Below are 13469 nucleotides of genomic sequence, written 5' to 3' on the forward strand. Positions count from 1 at the left end.
TACAGTATAGAGTTTATTAGTGACGAGTATATTTACATCAAAAACTCAGTTTGTTATGGAACAATGTAAAGCATGGTTGAACATTTCGTTAAGAGTTTCAATGCATAGGGGAGAGTGTTGTACCTTGGGATACTTTTCATGATTTAATTTTTAACGTCGAATATTAGAATCAAATTTAAAAGTCACATTAAAATACCCCAACATACTTCTATGCAATATATCTTTTACAATCCAGAGAGTTTGAAAATAAAATATTGCCAGCCATTATAAAAAGTAAAAGTTCCAAGCTGTTCCAAGGTACAACATCCTATTGTAATTTGGGACACATCCTGTTTTACTATGGAAAAGTCTTCATGATTCAGGAAACAGCCATATACTTAAACCAGTTTTGCACCAGTAAACAAGAAAATATTCTTTTCATGGTGGTGAATTAAATCATGAATAATTAATTATGAATTATGAAAATTGAATTATGAATTATTTTCTAACATTAAATGTATTTAAAAGACTACGTAAGATTAGAACATTGTTCCATGTTCCTAAGCATATCTTAATTATTAAGAACCATGCATATGTTATAGGAACATGTCCTAAGGCACAAAATGTTTGGCTGTCCCAAGGTACAATCACCACGTGGTTTAAGAAAAACCAAAATAATGGTCAGTCTAGATGCAGTACCATTATTTTCTCATAACCAAAATATTTAAAGTACTTCTCTTTTATAGCAGAATAAAATTCAGGTAAATAAATTTACAAATACAAAAACAGAAAATGAAATAAAAATGAAGAAAATATTTACTTTGGAGTCATGAAATTTTCTTTCTCTCACAAAATCGTCAATTTTGCTCATTTGGAGCTGATTTTTACTATGGCACCATTTAGTGGTGAAGGTTACTATTAGAGACTGCAAAAACATAGCTGCTAAAAATAGATTCTTACAAATTAGCAGTGTCTCAAGGTACAAACGTCCCAAGGTACAACACTCTTCCCCTACACATTCTTTATTAAAAATATTTCATGGCCTTTGGTGGCTGATTTTAGTGACAGAAGTTTCTGTTCACCTCAGCTCAATCTCTATAACTTCCAGAAAACTCAACAAATTTGCTCCAAATTAACCAGAGATCCGGTTTAACGGGGGCAGGATAAATGATATTCTAACGAAGCAACGCTCAGCCATCCTTTTAGTGCTTGGTTGTGTTTCTTTAGGTGCGCCTTCTCCCTCTATGGTGCACCCTGCAAGGTCCTGTGTTAATGCACGGCCCTGCGGATCCATGGAACTGGGCACCATCGTTTTAGGAGTACCAAAACAGGAAACTTTCTTCATTTTTTCGTTTCATTCTCTCTTTTTTTTAAACTTCTACTTTGAAAACATGCGGATTTTCTCGAAAAAGTGGCACCAAATTGTACAAGGACCTGGGCATTACTTTGGCTCGATTCAGCACTTCCTGTTGATGCTTAAGGTATCTCTTGTTGCTTTTCTTGCAATGCCCTTCAGCATTACAATTGCTTTTTCTCGTACAGTCGAACTCGCTTATAACGAACGCGATATTTGCTCGTTATAACCGAGTGCTCGTAAAATCCGGGTTCATGAGAAAATTACAAAAATTCATACATACTTGTTTTGTTAGTTTTGTATTTCTTCAGAGTGCAAAAGAAGATGGTTAATTTGCTACGAACTGTCTTATTGTCTTTTTCTTGTGCTACAGTTTTAAAGAAACGCTCACGAACCGGGAAACATCGACAGTTACACATCTGGCTTCATCAACAGTTTGAACTTTTTCTACATATCAAAAGCCATTAACTATGTTGAGGGTGGTTTAGCTTAAAATTATTTACACTTATCATGATGGTCGTTGCTTTCATTTATTTGATTCGCATTTGCTTTAGCTTGAATTTGAGCTGCAATCAGGGACGAACTACTATGTGGATGATGTGGAAAAATCTACAAGGGTCGTAAATTAATTAGGCCGTTTTCTAAATCTGTGTACAATAAACCGTTTTCTTTAGTGATTATAAAAGGAGAAAAAAAATCGGTAAAAAAAAAGAAAACTTATTTTCTAAACGTAACAGATGTATTAGTCTTTACACAGGATTCTCGCTCTTCCGTTTTTCAGAAAAAGGGCCGATAATATCAATTTAGCGATGTACTAAACGGAAAAAACTTAATGTTAAAAGAAAAAAGAGTGAATAAATGAATAAAAATGACAAAAAGTAGGTTTCCCACCCTCCCTTAAAAGAAAACAAAGCAAAATACTATTTTGAAGAATTATTTTGAAATTTCTGAGATGTTTTTTATTATTTATCAAGGTTATTTATAAGCGCTGCCTACGCATAGGTTTCAAACTTTTTTTGACGAAAAAGCAAAAAAGTATATAGTATATAATAGAAACTCATAGCAAGCATCAGTTAAAAAAAAAAAAGAGAAAAAGAATAAATTAAAAAATATGGCTTCATTGGTGCTGTTGATATATTTCTCTCTATATTTTTTTAATTAAAATATCTCCACAAAAATCACATCTAAGAGAATGAAAAATACATTTGCCTCCGAAACAGTGGCGTAACAAAAAAAAAATCTTTTAGTGGGGTTATGGTAACATTTCGAGGGTTACCAGGGGGTTACCTTTCGAGGGGGACTATAAAATACATATTGGTTAACAAGAAGTTATAATAAAATGGTTTTAATGTTTAGAATAATTAGGTTTGTTAAGAACAATTAAAATTTTTACGGCCGAAGATTTAAATTTATTTTGTAATAAGTTATCTCACAAAACATCTCGGTACTAGTTTTTATTTTTTGGCAATGTTTTAATCTGCTTTTTTTGGAGTCAGGAAGAACAGAAAATTTTGTAACTATATTTAATCAATATTCAGTATTTTGCTTTATTGCCAGTATAGCTAAAGATGAAAGTCTTGCTTGCCTCATTGCGCTTCGAAGGTAATTCTCTAACCTCCTGACACACAAAAGTCAAAATTGGTTGACGTTCAGTTCTCCCACAACTTTCTGGTTGTGTGCTGGGTTTTTCACACTGGTGAAGAGTCTCCATTGTAGCGTTGAAATAGCTACATGATGCATTTTCGTGTTAATTTGTGCTTTATTTACGTTGGTTTTTCAGTTACTCACAAAAGTCATCTTTCAAATGACTGACCTGCTTAAAACAGTCAAAAAACAATGGAAGGAAGAAAGTTATGTCAAAAAACACATTTCCTTCAGATTCCTCTCCTTAAAATAACCAAGAAAGCTTTTTAAATTGGGCTAGTATTTATTTTGTGTCATTAAAAGTGCAGTTGCAATTCACAAAACAATTCCTCTTTCCTTATGCTATTACTTACAAGTATAATATTTTCTTTTTCGCTTTCTATAACCGAGCTACATATTATTGAACTTAAGACCAATGATAAATGTATCTCATTAAATCCTGTCTCAATTTCTGGAGAAACTGAATTGATCATTTTTTTTTTCAAAATATTGATTTAATATTTTGGCTAAAATTTCATGTGGGTTTTGTCACCTTATCTACATTGGCTTACAGTAAAAACTGATATGGAAAGTTCTGTCTCTAAGTTCTTCTCTTGGTTCAAGTATGTATTAGTGCGAAAATTACTAAAAGTTTCAATTGTCAATTCAAGAATTAAAATTAGTGGATTGATCTTTTTATGATAGTGTGTAGCATTTTTCAAAAAACGCTCCGCATTATAAATAAAGTAAACAAAAATTCAAACAAAGTCATACATATTAAAATGACTTCAGATTTTCTCTCAGTGAAAAGGTCGTTTTCCAGTATTTCTTCCAGGTGGGTTTTATAGATCCAACTCTTGAATACCATCTTGTGTCACTCAGAGATTGTCAAGTAAAGAGCCTTAGGATATATTTGTTGATGTGAAATTATTTTTTTGATGTGGGCTATTTTTCAAAAATAGCATATCTTTACAAAAAGTTTCCGTGAAAGCATATAAATACATCGAGTTGCTAAAATGTGTTTCAAGTACAAGGCATCAATGAACACTTACCAGCTAAACATTAAGTTATAATATGAGCATAAAAAATTATGTAAAATGACATGTGAGTTTACTCGTAAAAATTGCGCTCGCTCAACACTGTACGGCCATCTCATACAATATGCACCATCATAACATAGAATACGCAATTTTGAAATATTTAACCCATATGAAGAGATTACTTCTCTAGTTGAGGCAAACAATTATTCTCCATCAGTTATTTCTGTTCTGAAAATGCAGGCAAATGATTTTCTAAGTTATCTAAATTGAATTTACCCATTTTTTTATTATTCTTAGGGGAAAATTTGGGGATGCAACCGCCCCTCTCCCCACCTTTTATTTTCAATTAGAAGTTATTAAAGGGTGCCAGTGCCAGATCTTTAATTTTTCTGAAGTGGAGCAAAGTTGAAACTACAGCCCAACCGTCCTATCACATCTTCTATCAAATTCGTTAAAAAAAAAAAAAAAAAAAAAAAAAAAAGAGCCAGAAAAGGGGAATTTAAAAAGCGTTAAAAACTGAGAAATACTTTAAATGCAATTTATTGCTTCAAAGAAATCTAAATAATAGGTAATAGTTACTAGCATTAAAAAACAAATTTTGATGTGTTTGGTTACGTCAAATTAAAGATAGAAGTATCGACATCGATGGAAGTCCTCGGAAAAACTTAAGGAGTTGAAGTTTTAAAACTACATATAGTCAATCTTCCGTGGTATAATCGGCGAGGGGGGGGGGTACTGATTCGACGAAATTTTCAAAATTGGAGTAAAAAATTGTAATTTTCGGTAATGATTGGGGAAATAGGAGGTTTGGGTTCCCACCAGAACCTATTTCGAAACAGAAGTTATTTTTGGCAAATGTGATGATGTTAGGGGATCGGGATTCCACTCAAACTTTCTGAAATCGAAGTCTTAAATCCTCAATTTTAGGCTTTCTCTGGTGACGTTAAGAGAAGAAGGGAAGATGTGAAGAAATAAGGAAAAGAATGAAGAATTTTAGGATTTTACATATTTTTTGATCTTTTTTATGGAGATTTACACCAGTAAATAAAATCTTTCTAGTTACTTAGATAAGATTTTAAAATTAATTTTATTTAAATTCCTCTTCGTTTCCCCTATATTAATTATCCAACTGCCTATGAGAAATATCAAAAACCATGGAAAAAGTAAGAACCAAAAAGGTATATAGGATAACTATTACTTATTATAAATGAACTCTATCAGGCTTAAATAAGAAGTTTCCTTTTGATTGCCTAAATGCTTTATCTGCAGTTGTTCAACTACGGAATCAAAACTGAGTTTTAAGTGATTAAAACATAAAACATGTTTCTTTCTCTGAAGCCAATGAAGTCCATTTTTCAATGTTTTCTAAGTTTTGTAAATTTAAATGAAATAGATAATTTATTAAGACATCACAAAACGTATATAACATGATTATCACATACTGAATTACACTTTTCTGATCAAACTAAAAACCCCAAAAATTACAAAAGTTAACGCTTAAAACAATATTACTAACCTTTCCCCTTTCATTATATTCTATGGGAGAGACTCATGCGATAATGTTCGATTTTTTTGAGAAAAAAAATGTTTTGCTAACAATTATCAGAACGGCTGAAACTGAGTCATTGAAATTTTTAATTGGCTGTTTCTAGGAAATCTTTAACCACTTTTTTGAGTGATCCGTAGCACTGAAAGGCATCACTCCGGTGATGGACACCACTCTAACTAATATAATTATTGATACTTTGAATTGAGGGCACAGCGAGAAAATTTTGCCCATAGCCTCTACTGGGTAGATAAGCGGAGCTCTCTCTATTTACAAATGATGTTCCCGACATGGTTTCATACCAATCTTATTTCAATGATAAGAATGGGAATGTTGCGCATATATTAGAGAAATTGCGCATATTAAAGCAATGAAAACATTACAGCCTGTAATTATTTTTTTAAAAGGCCTCAAAACATAAAAGGTTAAAGAAAAAAAAAACATTTTTTTTCTCTCGAGTACTAATCAGTCACTTTTCTGTCTTAAATAAAGTTTCTTGTAATCCATACTATTCTGTATACCAGATCCGGATCTACGTATCAGTAGACCGCGTAATGCGGTGAGGAAAGGGCATGAGAACTAAGGGGCCTTTCAGTGGCATAGAAATCCAGTAGACAGGGTGGCCCTGCTGAATTTTTGCAGGGGGGGGGGGGACAATTTTTTTTTTTTTTATCCGGAAGTATACAAGTATACCCATTTTCTAAAGCAAAATGTTTGCCAATTTTCACTAGTATATGGTATGATGGATAACACAGTAGTCTGTTAAAAAAGCATCTTCTATCTACCATGTAAGCTGCAGTTATTAACACTTTTCTGTTTCAAAGGATTGCTAACACACATTATTTGAAGAAACGCGTTTTGCACAAGGAGGACTCTTCTATCCTTCATGGTTGTGGATTCAAACTTATGATAGGGTCATGTTGGAATTTGACGCTGTTTTCCCATCCGAAATCAAATGAACCAAAGCCAATACAGTTAACGCACGATAAATGAAAAGAAAAAGAAAAGAAAAAAAAAGGGGAAATTTACAATTGCTGCCGTTATCCTGCCCACGGCTGAACATGAACACAAGGCTAATATTAACTCCCATTATTAGTAGGAGTGTGATTGAAAAAATTTAACAAGTCACCCCCCAACTGCTCTGCTCTAAATTCACCACCACTTTTGCAGATAAAACAGTCGTTAGATTTTATTTACATCTATGTTTTATTTACATTTACCGAAAAATGAAAATCGTAATAATAAAAAGGATAAATGCTCTATGCTCATTAAAAATAACATCGTCGGAGAGCAGAGAAAAATGGCAGAGTTTTGGCAGAAGTTAATGATCCAGAGCAGCGTAATTTCTTAATTTATTTCAATTAGTGGAATCTTTTTAAATTAATTACTTTTTTCGTGGAACTCCTGTTTTTTCGTAAGTTGTTTAGTTTAAAGCAACGTTCTTGAAATGCTCTATTTGCAATCAAAGTAAAAATTATTTCAAATACAAATTTTTAATGTCGAAAAGGAATTTCAAAAATTAACAAAAAATAAAATCTGAAAAAAGTTTTACAGTTTAAAATTTAAGTTTTGAAAATTCATTATTTTAATAGATTTTTTAAGTTTTCTAAAAAGAGAATTAAATGAAGAGTTTCGTGGAACCCTTGATTGATGTCCATGAAACACCTTGGTTCCGCGGAACACAATTTAAGAAACGCTGATCCAGAGTAATCGAAAATACCTAAAAAATCACCTTTGTTTTCTATGATTTTTGCTTCGTTATTAAATCAGCATTTATTGGGGGAGGGGGGGGGGGGAGTGTGCATTTGTTTGTGAAATCAAAACTAGTTCCTTCCATATCAGGAAGTACAAGGTAGAAGGTTGTAATTGCCAACTTACAAAAAACAAAACTAACTTTCCCCTTCTAATGTTATTTGTTATTCTTGTTGGCAAGATATACAGGTGTGCCCACCTAGGCGGGAGTAGAGTGTCTGTATACGGAGAGATTGGACAACAGTGCGCCGCTGTCCGCCATGTTTAGTCCAAATGTTGTCAGCTCGAAATGCTGTGCTGTGTGAATTTCTAGCTTTCCCACGTAATATCGGGCATGAAATCTTCAAAGAATAGGCTGATTTTTCTTCTCCTCGTATTTTTATTAAACGGAGAGAGTTCCAAGTCTGGCAATCCAGCGACAATCGTTTCGTATCGTCATAGCGCTTACAATTAATTTTTTTTCACAAAAACTTGTTCATAAAGATAGAAAACAAACAGATATTTGTGATCTGCACATTTCCCTTCATGATATCATAACTAGCGTGTAATTTTTTCGATACAATGTACAGTGATATTTGAGGTAGAAGATGCATTACGGTCTACGGGGAGTGAGCATCTTTGGACATAAGATGGCCGCCGTTCCGAAGTTGTTCAATCTCTCCGTATACAGGATCTCTAGGCGGGAGGGGGTCATGGCGCTGACTGCGCATTGAAAATTTTTAAAGAGGGGTATTTTTTTTGGGGGGGGGGGTCGTCTTCGCGATATGTATCGGGTGCCTGATGGCGTCAGGAGAAAAAAAAAGGGCTGTGTTTGGCAACTTCTCGCTTAATTTGGCAGACCTGAGTGACTTTTGCCATTAGAAAAGTTCTGCGGATAATACTTGAAACCGAAGCTTTTTTTTTACATCCGTCGTATTTTTTACATTTTAGTCACTTTTAGGCTGAAATAGTAATAGTTTTTTTTTTACAAAATAGTAGCTTTGTCTTAATTTAGGCTAAACTAGTTGCCATAGTATGCAACTCTTCAAAATAGTCGCTAGTAGCAGCCCTGTAAACCATAAAAAATCTAACAAACATCTTTTCATATTTTTAAAATGCACCACTGCAGTTGAACTAGAAATGAACAAGTGTTTGTGTGAAATGATACCATGTCATTTTGTTACAAAGCAATATTATTTACTGAAATAAATGGTGCATCTGCTTAAGTTTTTTTGCTTCTTCATATTACCCCGATTTTTGTTCCTCTAGATTGCCTCTGGTCCCCATGAGTTCAGATAAACGAGATTGTACTGTATGTTAGCTGAAGACGCATAATTAAATTCAGGGAAATCATAGTGATGGGAACTAAGTGAATGAAGTGCCCTGCTCAGGGCTGCAGAGAGCCAAGACAGGCCCCTTGTAAGGTATGTCATCAAGCCCCTCCCTCCCCGAGAAAAAGAAAAAATGAAGATAAAAAGGGGGGGGGGGGAGAAAAAAATTCAAAACTGCTTACTAGAAAACAATTCTATTTTAAGTGCCAGAACACAAAATACCGAAAGAGTAAATTTTACTTAATCTTTACATTCTCTCTCATTCGGAGCCCCCCTCCTTTTGGTCGCCGGTCCCCTTCAAGGCCCAGGCCCATAGTTTCCAAATAGGCTGACATGGCCTCTTGTCGGGCCTGGCCCTGCTCTCTCTGTCTGACTAGAGCGAGTGATTGCTGTCTACATGTAAGTCAGTCTGGTTGAGACTTAGAAACAGATTCAGAGTACAGTAAGCTGGGAAGTTATTTCAAATTTGGCCATTTTAGACTAAAAAAACAATTTATTAATCGCCTGATTTATGATGCACTGGATATGTATTTGATTTGAAATTATTAAAACCATAAAGAAATGCATTCTAATTATTCTGTATTTTAAACATACCTTTGCCCTTATTTTCATTGATTTCAAAGATTACTTACTCAAAATGAGTGTGTTTTTTTGCCCTAGATTTGCAAAAATATTTTTATATCAATATCAAAAGACTATATTTCGATACAAGAACTTGTCAAAACACAAAATAAAAAAAAAAAAAATTGAAAATTAACTTGAATTCTGAAATTTTGAATTCAAATTATGTTTTTCGCAATCACGAGTTGCGACAGGACCCTGCTCATTGGGGGTTATAGTTTTTAGAAACGGCTCCTGCCCCTCCTCCTGGGCGGTTATGTGTGTATAGCTATGTGTGTGTAGGCGCGAGTGCGTGCATGTGTAGGCTTGTGTGTATGCAAGTAGGCGTGTGTGCAAAGGTCTGTGTATGAGCGTGCGTATGTGCAGAACAACACACTACCAACCAGGAGAAAACTGATTCCAGGAGGCAGTGCTTGGAGCCACGCCTGCAGAGGCCCCTAGTCAAAGCTGAAAAAGGCACGGACATCAAAAACGGTCAAATAAAAACAATAAGCAATCGCAATTGCTAAAAAAAAAATTACATTTAAAAAAAAAAAAAAAAAAAAACCTTATTCAGTGTGGTTTTTATTAGATCATTAGACTGGGTTTTGCCAAGGTTTTTCTGGATAGGTGTGATTTTTAAACACTGATCCACTATGTTAAGTTTGATCCATACTTCCCATGAATCTCTTTAGGATACTCTGAGTGGATTGCTGTAAAGATGAATGCACAAAAAATGAATTTTACAACCAGTTTTTGACACTATTTATTGAAAACACATTAAAATGTACTCAAAAACAGCAGAATTAATTGTCATTTTAAACCTAATATTTTACATAAATCAACATTAAAGGCAAACTTACTTTACAAATTTTATATAAGTTCTTGCAGAAAGTATTTACATAATGTACAGAGATTAAGTTAGCAGTTTAATTCATAAATTGATTTCTCCTTGAACCTCAAAACTAAAATTCAAATATCTTATCCTGCAGATACTTAAGTGAACTATTGTATAGCAATATGAAACAAGTTTTCATTTTTGGGAAAATGCAAGTATCTTTATTAATATTACTAATTCACAGAAAAAGAAAAAAAAAAACAAAACAAAAAAAAAACAAAGATGGATAAGTCATTATAAAAATAATCGCAACAATAATAATAAAAAAAAAAAAAAAAAAAATTACACATCTGAAACTGACACACTCAAGAAATTTAAATGTAAAAAAAAAATTCATTTTATCCAATAAGTGACTAAAAGATTGTTAACTCAAGGGACTAAATGGGACTTTCATGCTAAGCGGTTTTATATTAACCAGGCTTGACTGTATTATATATTTTCTTGCTAAATTCATATTTTATATTAATCATTTGAAATATAAACAGTTGACAGTTCTAGTTTGAAACTTGAATTTTAGTTTAGAAATTTCTTTAACATGCACATTTATTAATTTATATTACAATGTCTAACTTCTCCAAATTGTATATGCCACTGTTTAAGAATCATTGGAAAAAATGCAATATTAAAGAAAAATCAACTTTAACTCAAATTTCAAACTTAGTATACAAACAATCCAACAAACTAGTCACTTTCCATGCTTGGATACAGGCCATCCCTAAATGATGTCACTTTTTTATCATATTTGACTTCCCATTACTTTATTACATTTCACCTTACCCCTCTCTTTTTGTCATACGTCAATGTCACCCTATATGAAAAAAGCATATTGTAATAAAAATGTGTGACGCCACATTTTTCATAACCCCATCTCTTGCTACAATTTCACGAATTCCTCTCCCTCCTAAAAGCACAACATCATTTGGGTATGAACCCAACCTTAACATAAATCAATAAATTATAATAATTAAAAATAAAAAAAAAAACCACACACACACAAATCAATAAATTATAATAATTTTTAAAAAAACACAGAAAAATAAAGGATTGAACGATTAAAAATTAAGAAACACATACAGTCAAATAAATATCCGATACATAAAATAGTGTAATTTAAAAATCATTAAGTCACTCAATTTGAGTAATCACCATAAATCAAGAATCATTCAAAGATCGAGAATTAGATAATTGCAATCTCAAATGTTTTAACTCATTGTTGACTTTAGCATGTTCATACTTCTCATTCAAAAGTTGTCTTTTCAGTGTATCAACATCATTTTGAATCCGAGAATTTTCTTCTTTACACTGACACAGTTCCGACTGAGTGGCGGTGATACGCTCGAAAATTCTCTGGTTTTCCTCCACCAACAATTTAATCTCATCTTTTAATTGTTCCATAGTGATATCATCATAACACTCTTTAGAGCGCATCATTTCAATCATCGTGTTCAATTTTTTCATGACACTGTTCTTTGCATTTAGCTGGAATTTCAAGTCTTTGATGACACCGTTCTGCACCTCCAACTCCCGAATGCACTGGGAATGCTCTGTCCTTTCCCTGTTCAAGGCCTCGTCTAATTGAGAACAATTGGATAACAAATAGGAAGCTACAGATTTCGCCTCATCCAGTTCTTTTCGAAGAGCCTTAAGTTCTTCTGAAGAATTTACGTCCACAAATCTGACAGATTTACTATTTTTTGAATTTTTTTTCAATGATGATGAGTTCTCAAATGAATTTGAAGGACCTACAACTGCTGAAGCCTTCAGATTATCACCAGCACAGTTTTCATCATGCTGGGATCGATACTTAGCTGAAGCACTAACCCCAGATATATCATCTAGGGACAAGTATTCCTTCAAAAGTGTTTCTCTCTCTCGTTCTTGAATCGTTATTAGCTCGTGTATTCGAGAAACTTCAGTCACATACACCGACACTTGATGTTTCATTTCCTCTAATGCACTGCTGTGATCACTATCGCCACTTTGTAAATTAAAATCTTCATCAAGCCTCAACAGAGCTTGAGCTGATCTTAAAAACTGCAGCTTTGTAGATATCACGACGAGAGAAGCTGTCACCTTCGTCGCTGCTTTCAGCTAGTGTTTTGCACAATTCTTCAATTTCTTGGTGAAGTGATTTTCTGTAATAGTTCATTTCTAATGCTTTATTTTCTAATGCACGTAAAGATTCCTTCAAGTTTTTGTTTTCCTCCTCTTTACAAGCCAATTGATTTTTTAAACTTATCACATCATCGTCATATAATTTTGTTATGTTGTTTAATTGTATTCTCTCTTTCAATTTTTCATTTTCTACCTGCATGCCATCTAATTTACCTTGCAGATTACCAACATTTTCTTTTAACACTTTGATTTGATCTAAACTGGGTTGAACCAAATTATTTTTGAGTTCAGAATTCTCCTTTGTTAACAAGTCCAACTTATCCCTTAAATTCTTTGCCTCCTGCCTTAATGAGTTGATTTCACTTTGAGAAGTTTCCAGCTTTTTTTGAAGGGATTTATTTTGGTGATCACTCTCTTCTGCCAGGAGCATGTTCGTTTTGGCAATGTGAAGCTCAGATTCTAATCTGCTGTTCTCCTCTCTCAACTGGCGAGAAGATTTTTGCAAATACTCAATGGTTCCTTCACAAGTTTTAATGTTTCTTTCTGCAACCTCTAACTGTTTTTGTAATTTTTGGCATTCATTGGAAGAGGCTGAAACTGTTTTTGCAACATCCACATAGCACGGAGAGGACTCGAGTTTTCCCATTGGATTTTCGGAGTAATATTGCTTCTTCTGAAGGTCTTCTATGAATCTGTTACAAGTTCTTATGTGACTGTGAGCATTTTCCAGCTGAGCATTCTTGTCTTCTAACATTTCTCTGAGTTTATCCACCTCACCCATATTTCCGCTAGTCCTCGACTTTTCAACAGAATATGGGACACTTCGTTGTGACATGAGTTGTCTCAACTCAAATACATCAGCATCATGTCGTTCTTTTTCCAGAGTCAGCTCTTGTCTCAGATCTTCGTTACTTTCTTTCAGAACTTTTATTTCAGCTTCATATTCTGAAAGAAGCTGTAGACTTTCTCTCAACCGTTTCTGCAATCCCGAAATAGCAAGTTCTTTGTCCTTCAAGTTACTCGATTCATTCGCGGAATGCGAGTCCTTCTCTGCACTGCCTTGCGTGAATTGTTGAATACTTCTGGCAATATCATTCAAACGCAACACAATTTCATCCCATTGTGACTTCAACACCTCTTTCTTTGCTAAATCTTTACTTAAGCCTTCATGGAATCTCTCATTTTCATATTCTAGCTGTTGCTTTAAATCATAAAAATCATTATACAGTTTGTGCATATTGACCAACAGCAG

This window comes from Uloborus diversus, chromosome 8 (assembly GCF_026930045.1).
Source record: "Uloborus diversus isolate 005 chromosome 8, Udiv.v.3.1, whole genome shotgun sequence".
Classification (NCBI taxonomy): Eukaryota; Metazoa; Arthropoda; class Arachnida; order Araneae; family Uloboridae; genus Uloborus; species Uloborus diversus.